Genomic DNA, 9,667 nt, shown 5'->3' with positions numbered 1-9,667 from the left:
TTAAGTCAACTATATTGAGGTTATCCTTAGTTGTAGCCCTTGGCTTGCACATTCATTTGTATTGGTTTTCAAACTCTAAACCCAATACTTTGTCATCTTTGAGGAAAAGACTCTTTGGGTCCCTATTTGGGTTGAATTCTCAAGATTACCCTTCTTATGTTATAGTTATTTTAGCCAAACAACCTCTTACTTAGGCATTATGGTATGTGCTGAGGCTAAATGATTTTATTTGGTCATCCTTAACTATAGGCATGTGTTGAGGTGGACATCTCCAAGATTTTAAAGGATACTATCAATATCTAAATTTAAAAAATGAGATGCATTCAACTTGTTCTAGTTCCCTAATTCTATCAAATACTTGTTAGCATTATTAATTATTTGATTGATTCTTGTCCTAAACATCCAAACACCTCGCCTTTGGTTACGAAGCTCATACAAAAAAAGAGGAAGGGTTGCAAACATTTTTCAATCACAAAGATAAAACTACACTAGTACATTAGGCCTCCTCGACCAAAATTTTTGATGACAAGCCAATTTGGCTTGTCAAATCCACTTTTTTTTTATATGATCTCGACAAGGTCGAACTTTCGACCAAACTTAAGTTTTTTCATCGAAATTTCAACAAAACTTAAGGTTTTCGTCAAAATTTTGATGACACTTATCAAAATTTTGACATTGTCGGGATATAAACAAAAAAAAAAGCAAACATTTTATTTTGTATCCATCGGATTGCAAGTGTGTGGGAGTGGTTTTGTGTAATATTGTCTTCACGCAAGGGAAAGCATTGGGTCACTCAGGTAAGATATCAACGCTCACATCATTTTAGAGAATGGAAGGGAAATAAAAAGTCATTAAATTTTGATTGAATGATTTCCTGCATTCAGATGATATAGTGTCTATTTTTATGGCTCAAAGCCCTTTAGTTGATTTTTGAGCCAACATGAATATCTTCGTGTTATTGGAGTAGAAATTTATTTCCATCTTCACCTATTAGTATATCTTTAAGTTGGCTAATCCCATGTTCGGTGTCATGGTCACAACATGCACATGACCTAAGGAGTTGCGTAATCCTTTTAATAGAATGTGCAACTCACAAGAAAATCATCCTGGCAGATATTGGGCCCTGACAAAGAAGGATTATAGAGGAGGCACTGAAAACATTAAATTAACAGTTGATATGAGGATTATAGAGGAGGCACTAAAAACTATTATCATGTGATTCAGTAATAGAGTTGTTCAACAATGAAGGGGTCAACTTCATAATAAAGTGCCTCTGGTAGTATCTTTTTAACCTTACTATAATTTTCTCACAAGTTTCACATCTCTCTACATTAAGGTAGTGTTTTAATGCAAGAATTGCATCAACATATTATACAAAAATGAAGGGGTCAACTTCATAACCCATGGGAGTTATCCATTGAACACTTGGCTCAACTACCTCCATACAAGTTCTATCTCTCTCAACCATAAAACACGTGGTTTCTACATACTTCTAAATAATGTTCTTTGGTATCCTTAATCATTTCATCTTTGTCTAAAAACCTTGGAATATTTTAAATAAATCAATATCAATCATCTTCCTATCTTGCATTCTGTAGTGTGTTGTGATTAATTCAGCAGTAGGAATGTCTTCTCTCCATGCATGAGGATACATATTGGGAAACTTGTAAATTATATGGAAAAACAAGTAAAGTATCAAATAACCAAATCTAAAGACTTGTGACTTTTCTTAGAATAGGTGTACAATACTTGGCAGTAATACTCCCTTATTTGATGTAATATTCTTCTCTTTTTTTATTTATGTGCCTTCTCATTTCCACCATTAGTTTCATTAACAAAAGTCTTATTAATAATCTCATAGTTTGTCAATTTAATACTATTATTCCTTCTTGCATTATATTTATTCCTTCTAACATTAGGCATTATTCTATTGCTCAGAAATCCATAAAGTCTACAATGTCTAGTTCTATGCCCTAGATTATTACACTTGCAACATGTAAAAATTGAAATTACATAGCTTGGTCCATTTTGATTTACTCATGATCTATAATCTCTAGAAATGTGTCCAAAATTATTGCATTTGAAACATGTAACTCCACTAAATAATATATTATTATTCCCAATAGGTCTTGCAACATAAGTTAAGTGTGAAGTGTAGTGTAAACTTTAGTGTGTTAGCTAGTGGAGGAAGTGTGCCAAAAGTGACCATAGATATTGAAGTGGTGCTACAGTTGTATACTAATGGTATACTTTTATTGAATTATTTTTTAAATTATATAATGTATATACACGACCATCCTTCTGATTCAAGGCTTGTATCATTCTTAAATAGAAAATTGGAGAAGGTTCTATTAGAGTGGGGTTGTCGTTGCACCAAAAGATTGATTTGTCAATGCTCGATACAACCACTAACTTATAGTACATAGGAGGTGGTTAAGCCCTTGTCACGAATCCTGAGGGGAGCATTGAACAAATTTCCAACAATCTCCCCCTTAGCATTACTCATAGGTCTAAGGATCTGAACCTGTGACCAAGCTCTGATACCACTTGTTAGAGTGGGGTTGTCATTGCATCAAAAGACCGATCTATTAATGCTTGGTACAACCACTCAACTTATAGTACACAGAAGGTAGTTAAACCCTTGTCACAAATCCCAAGGGGGGCGCTAAACAAATTTCCAACAAGTTCTAGATCATGATCAACAGTCCAAAGTTCTCCTTTTTTCTGCTTAGTCCTTCTAATTTTTGGATTGGTTACTCTACCTTTCTAAGGATTGGTGTCCTTTGAGAAAATGCACAATTACCTCCTTATTTGTCTCTACAATCCAAAATCTTGCATAGAAGTTGGCCAAAACAATTTACGTAAGTGTTTGTGCAATCACAAATACATATGTCAAAACTAGTTTACTCGACAATTGAATATCCTGGCACTCAGTCATAACTGATATTCATGTTGTCCCTCGGCTTTTGTATACTCTATGTAACTAAATCACTCAACATATACTATCTTTTCTTTTCTTGGCATCACGATCTTTACTTGACATATACTATGACTCAGTCTACACTAGGGTTCTCGGTAACCTTAGATTTTCTCAACTTTCTAAAATATAAACAAGTCCATGAATTCTTGGCCTTCATTGGGTGGCTCGGTCATAGTGATGACCGACCAACTCTTCCTAGAAAATGACTAAGAGTTGGAGGCTAGTATGCAACAAGGCTTAGAGATAAACAATCTCCCCCTTTGACATTAGTGGCAAAAACACTTTGTCATGACTTAGCATTCCATTCAAAATTACAAAATAGCACTCCCACTTAGACTGTGATCAATCTCTAAAGACTTTACTATGTACATGTCTCTCCAAAAATGAATATTCTTACCTATGATCTGTGATATATGATATTTCCTTTGTAGAGTACATATTTCCCCCTTGTAGTATGTGTCATGAATGTTATTTCCCCCTTGTTATTTACACTTATGGCTTTGGGGTTGTAGGGGTCAAATTATATCTATCCAAAAATGATTTATGATTCTGTAGAATCGCCTCTAATCTAAGATTCCAAATTGTTCTAACATATTCCACAACTTGAATTTGGATTTCTAGCTGAGCTGCTAGATCTGCTAGACTATCTGCAATAGAGGGATGTGGATCTCTCTTAATTAAATCCTTTGCAGCTAACAATTCCTTCTTCATAACCTCCAAATGAGGTAGCAACATGGTTTGAATAGAAATCAATTTGGTTCTAATGTTATCATCTTTATCCATTATCTCAGCTAACCTTCCTTGAGAAAAAGTTAATTTATTGAATTTAATGGAGCTTGAACTTGCATCCTTGCTCAAAGAATGTCCAAATGCCTTCAAATATGCTTGCAATTTATCAATTGACTATTGATTCTCCATGATGAAGAACTCAACATCACAAAGATTTATATACAAAGAATAAATATTATGCAAAATGCATTCCAAAATATTTGCAAGATTTGAAAGTTCAACATGTTTGATTGTAATTTCTATTGACACTTTCTCCAAAACTTTATCCTCAAACTTTTTCTTAGAACATTTCATCATTTTCTCATTGGTCTCTATATCCTCATTATTAACCTTATCAACAATATGAAGTAATTGTTCCAAAATAGGTGCCTACTCATTTACATTATGAATCTCAAAGGTATCTACAAAATTGTCCTTTATACCATGCAATATCTATTTTTGTGTGTATTCTCTTCTTAGTTGTTCTTGCTTGGTATTTCCTCTTAGCAACGCTTGCAAAATTTGTATTTGTTCAAATGTCATTGTATCAAGGTCATACTTGGGAAGTGTAATGACCTTGTCTAAAGTCATTGGAGTCTTAGGTGATTCAATCTTCTTCTCTATTAATTGTGACCTTGGGGTGCTGATCCTTGGTAGTGTGATTTGCAAATGTGTACGTTCATCACTCAGTCTTGGTGTTTGTTGTCCTATAGAAGTACTCTCCTTCTAAGTAGGTATAACCTGTTGAACAGGTATAAGAATTCATTGGTTAGTAGAGACAAGAACAACACTCAACAATTGTATTAAGGCTTGGATAGTCTCTTGCTCCTTTGGCTTCTTGGTCTCCTCGGGCTTTAGTTGCTCAACCTCCTTTGTCTCCTCAATATGAGGTCCTAAGGCAGTATGTGCAGATTGATTTTCTTGTCCTTGTTTTTCTCCTTCAACGTTTTAAATAACAAGATTAGCCACATGTGGTGGATATTTAATCACAATTATAGTTTTACCTTGCTCCTCAATGCTTACATCTTGTTAACCCTTATTATCAACTATGACTGAAGTGATTTAAAAATTATTAATTGGGGTGTTCATAGTTGGTGTACTATCAATCCTTGGGTAGTCCTGAATTTGTATTAACATTGGATTGGTGCATGGAAGAGCTATGTCTAAGGTTTGAAATGCTACACTTTTCAATTCTTCCTTTGTCAAAATATTTTGATTTTGTTGTGTCTCATCCATAATATATTCTATGGTGACAACATCTTTTTGTTCACTCTTCTCTACCTTTCTACTTATTTGTTCTTCTAGGTTGTTTGGCTCATTGTAATCTTCTTGGTTATCTATCTTTATTGCATCTTTCCCTTCTTCTACTTTCTCTTCTACTGTTGTAGGAAGTAACAACCCAAATGCCTTTTTCCATATCAAAATACTTTCATGTACAACATCTACTCTATTCCTCAAAATTTTGTAGACCTATGTCTTTGGCACAAATTTCTTTGCAAAATCTCCTAGAGCAATAGATATATGGGTCTTCCCTAAGTCTGGCATGGTTTGGGGTAAAGTAGCCTCTCTTATTTATCTCTCTATCGATAATGCCCACATCCATTTTCCATCCAGTTTATTGTATAAATCTTCAGGAATGCCTTTTCCTAACTCTATAGGTGTATACTTAAATTTTGTCATCATATCTATCATAACTTTATCAATTTTCTCTTGATTTTCCTTATCTAAAGAATCATAATGATTATGTTTGAAACTTGTGTGTCTTGTTGAATTTCTAATGTTTTCACATACCTGATCAATATTTATTGGAGGGCGTCTGGGAACAATTTGAATTTTACTCAAATCATCAAACTCAATTTTATCTCCTTCATCCTCTTCATCATCAAGCATGATGACTAACTTCCTTCTTAGCTTCTTCTTTGAACTTTGCTCGGACCCTTTCGCAACTTGTTCCCTTTTTGGTGTATTTTTGCCCTTATTTGGCTTAGTTACCTTTTTTTTTCTTGCCCTTATTTGGCTTAGTTACCTTTGTTTTGCTTGCCCTTATTTGGCTTAGTTACCTTTGTTTTACTTTTCTTTGTTTCAACAGTTGCACATAGTGCTACTTTGGATCCTTGTCTTGTTACTATCCTTCTTTTAAGTTTAGATGCAGGAAGGGTAATAGTCTTCTTGACATTCTTCTCAATCCCTCTTCACCTTAGGATCCACTATCACAATTTTGTTTTGTTTTGTTGTCTTGGACTTGGAAACCACTAGTTTTTTGGATTCTTCCTCTTCTTCTTCTTATTCCTCATCTTCTCCCTTGACTTATGTTATATGTAGGGGTCCTTCACCAAGTTTTCCCAAGATCAACAATCATCTTTTTCCTCTTTATATCCATCTTGGGAACTTTAGTCTGCATCATCATTTTTATCTTGGTTGACTCATAATTGTTGAAGGGCTCAACATTTTTGTCAATGTCTTTAGATAACAAGGTAGTAATAGCTACAATGATTTCATCTACATTCACCTCATATTGCATCGGCCTTAACCATGCAACCTTCAGTAGTACAACTTGTACATATGTATAAGTAATGTCCACCATGAAACAAATTGTCTTTATAATAGTGGTCAACAACTGATTGTCGAATCCTCAATCTATTCTTCATTTTTCCTTTAAATTATTCAAAATAACCATCCATAATGGTCTTAAATTTTTCACCCAATTGTTCAATGTAAACATGTATCTACTCAGTCATAGGTCTTGTCCTATCCCACACTATAGTTCCAATAGTTGGAAACAAATTTTGTACATAGAGATGTGTTCTTGGCCTTCCTTATCATTCCAAGATTCTCTGACAGTTGTGTCAATTGTAGCTTGGCAGGGTTATAACTATGGTCTTTCCTCACAATCTTATAACCAAAATCCAATGTTATGCATGGAACATTATTCAGTCGACTCAACTAATAGAACTTGTGTGTTGTCACACGTAAAATGAATTCAACAATAGGATCTTTAATTCCATCTATTGACATTCCTTGACCATTCCACTTGGCCTTAGTTTGATCTTCAATAACCGGTCTAGGGTTGGATACCCTATCACTCAAAGGATTATTGCCTTATTGATCTTTATTTGTCTACATGCCAGCCATAATTTCATGTTGTGCACTCTTATTAAGATAATCTTGATCCAGTCCACTTTGAAACCCTTCAGAAAAGCTAGGGCATGAGTAAGCTCTTTCTCAATTACGACCTTGTTTTCATCTTTCATAATTTCATTTTCACACAATTTATCATAAGTATTCCTTGGTTCATTATCTCCAATTTATCCTACCTTACACATATAACATGAGTGAGTGTCATGTACCATAATTACTCTAGGTGGAATTGATGACAAACTGCCTAATGTGTTGCCAGTCATTGCAATGTCAGGGTATGCCTTAAACTTCAGTGGAGGAAATTGATCATTCCTCATGATCTACACATTGATTTCCTTCAACATTTCCTTGCCAAATGCAGATGCAAAAGATGTCATTCTCGAGATAGGGTTTCAAAACAACTTCAACAACTTATCAAAATAACTGAACTCAATTCTTAAGTCTTACTTACATAATTCTATAATTTTTTAATAGCATGATGTAGATTCACACAAAATTTTGCTAAAATTGCTCTTTGATCACCTTTGAGTTGCTTTGAAGGTTTGAAATCACCTAGTGAATGAAAATGATCTTCAAAAATTCAATATAAACCTTCAATCCATTGAATTAGGTCTTCAACAAATGCTTCATACTATATGAGGTACATTACAGTTGTCTCATCTTTTACATACAATTTTGTTCACAAAAATTTCTTTCCATCGCTTGGTCTCCATCACCTATACATGTTTAGCTTGGTCAATATATCAACTTGGTTTTGTATTGGAGATCAATTCGTATATCAATACTTGGTCACTACAAACAATAATAATGGTACTCAGAATATATTATGCATATGGTTTCTTTTGCTCAGTTATTTCCTAATATCTATCTTAGTGCATCTTAATTCATATAAATATGGAATTTTGATATACCCCCTATTAGGAACTAGTATATAATTTATCATCCAAGTGTATAGTTCCTTACATACCTTCTTTTCTTAGTTAGAAGTAGTGTGATCATCTAATCCATTGGATTGGGTGACCTCGGCTTCACTTGATCCACTACTTCCTACTTCTACCTTCTTTCTCTATGTTTGATTCAACTAATTCCTTGTTTGTTCTGTTAGAATATATAGTCCACCAATATAATTGAGAGGGGGCAAGTGGATCAGTTATCCAACTATTATCACAATTATCAACCTTACTCAAACTTAACCACGTGAACAATCATTAAAAACTACAACAATATACTCATGCACAATATCACCAAATATGTTAACTAGGGAAACTCTTGATTAGAGGGAAACCTCGGTGGGGATGGTACCCACAAGATGATGCACTAATATAAATATTCCTTATTAGAGGATGGGCCCTATCAGGAGTCTATAACAACATTCAGTACCTATCAATCTCTGTTAGGAGACATTGAATCCCTGTTAGGAGTTGTAGAAGGCAGATGGACCCACTATCCAAATAGCTTTAAGGGCAAGACCAATGAACCTATTGTCCAAATAATCTTTGTATTATTCCTTGTAGAATAATAGATTTGAATTGTACTTCTTTCATCTTTCTATGTCATGTCAACCAGACTTTTGCTCCTTCTGATCTTAATACCAAATCATGAACTCTACATCCAATAACCCCTTTGATCACTTACTCGCATTCACCAAACACTTCACTCCTTTCCACACTTCGCACTCAATACTTGATACATACACATTATATTATTACTAAAAACAAGGAAAACATCTTTCCTTTATACCCTATCTTCAAAATAATTCCTTGAGTCAGTCTTGAGGCTTTTCCAATTAATTATAATAAGATAATTAATTAATTCCCAATTACAATAGCACTATTGGCTCATAGTTTATAAAAAGCTTCACACATGCAACTTCAAGACCTATGTACTTGCTGACATCACCATTCAACTATCTTTTGTCACTAGCTAACCACACATCACCAAATTATATCTCTACTAGAATATATAATAGGATCATCAGAAACTTCTTTCCATGCACTCTGTCTCTGCACTACTCTCTATAAATCACTTATAGCTTTCATACATCTTCAACTTAGACTCTGCACATTTAACCTTGTCATCAGGATACAAGGTACATTATTTCCTTAAATGTGCTCCACTTGTACATCAAAACTCTATCTGTACAAGTATGATCTATGTCTGCTATTATGCCAATCTTCACAGACTTACTTCTATGTTGACGTCAATGACAAACACAGACATGAAAGCAACATGTCAATACTCTCTAATGCTTAGGATACTCTCCCAAAGGAATACCATTAGCATTCATGATAACAGTCTCCCCTTTTGGAATTGATGACAACATATATGAAAAACATCTAACTTCCAAGAATACCAAACAATACGTCACTACTATTATTGTTGTTCTTATCTTTTCAAGTCCTCTTCATCAATCAAATCTAAAAATCCTTTGAAACATTGCTTGTTCTATATTTTCATGTTGTATATCTCCCCCATAGAGATATTCATGGATCTTTCTAAATCTCCCTATTAAAGTAGAGAATATTTTCTGCACTCTTCTACCCTATTGACATCAATGAAAATGACCTCATTATGTCAAAAGACTTTAACCAGCTCTAGTGTCCAAAAACATTGTTCAATACTAAATACCAAGAGTCCTTGGTGACTTTGCTCATCATAGATACTCCCCCATACAGGAAGCATCAACATTCAGTTCAATGAAACAATAGTGCTCTATACCACTAAACTGATGCAATCTTTGCATCATCTACTCTGAAGTAGGTAGGGACATAACCCCAAGCA

This window comes from Cupressus sempervirens, chromosome 10 (assembly GCF_028749045.1).
Source record: "Cupressus sempervirens isolate cs-2001-9-10 chromosome 10, ASM2874904v1, whole genome shotgun sequence".
In the NCBI taxonomy this organism is placed as follows: Eukaryota; Viridiplantae; Streptophyta; class Pinopsida; order Cupressales; family Cupressaceae; genus Cupressus; species Cupressus sempervirens.
This window is presented reverse-complemented; position numbering follows the sequence as displayed.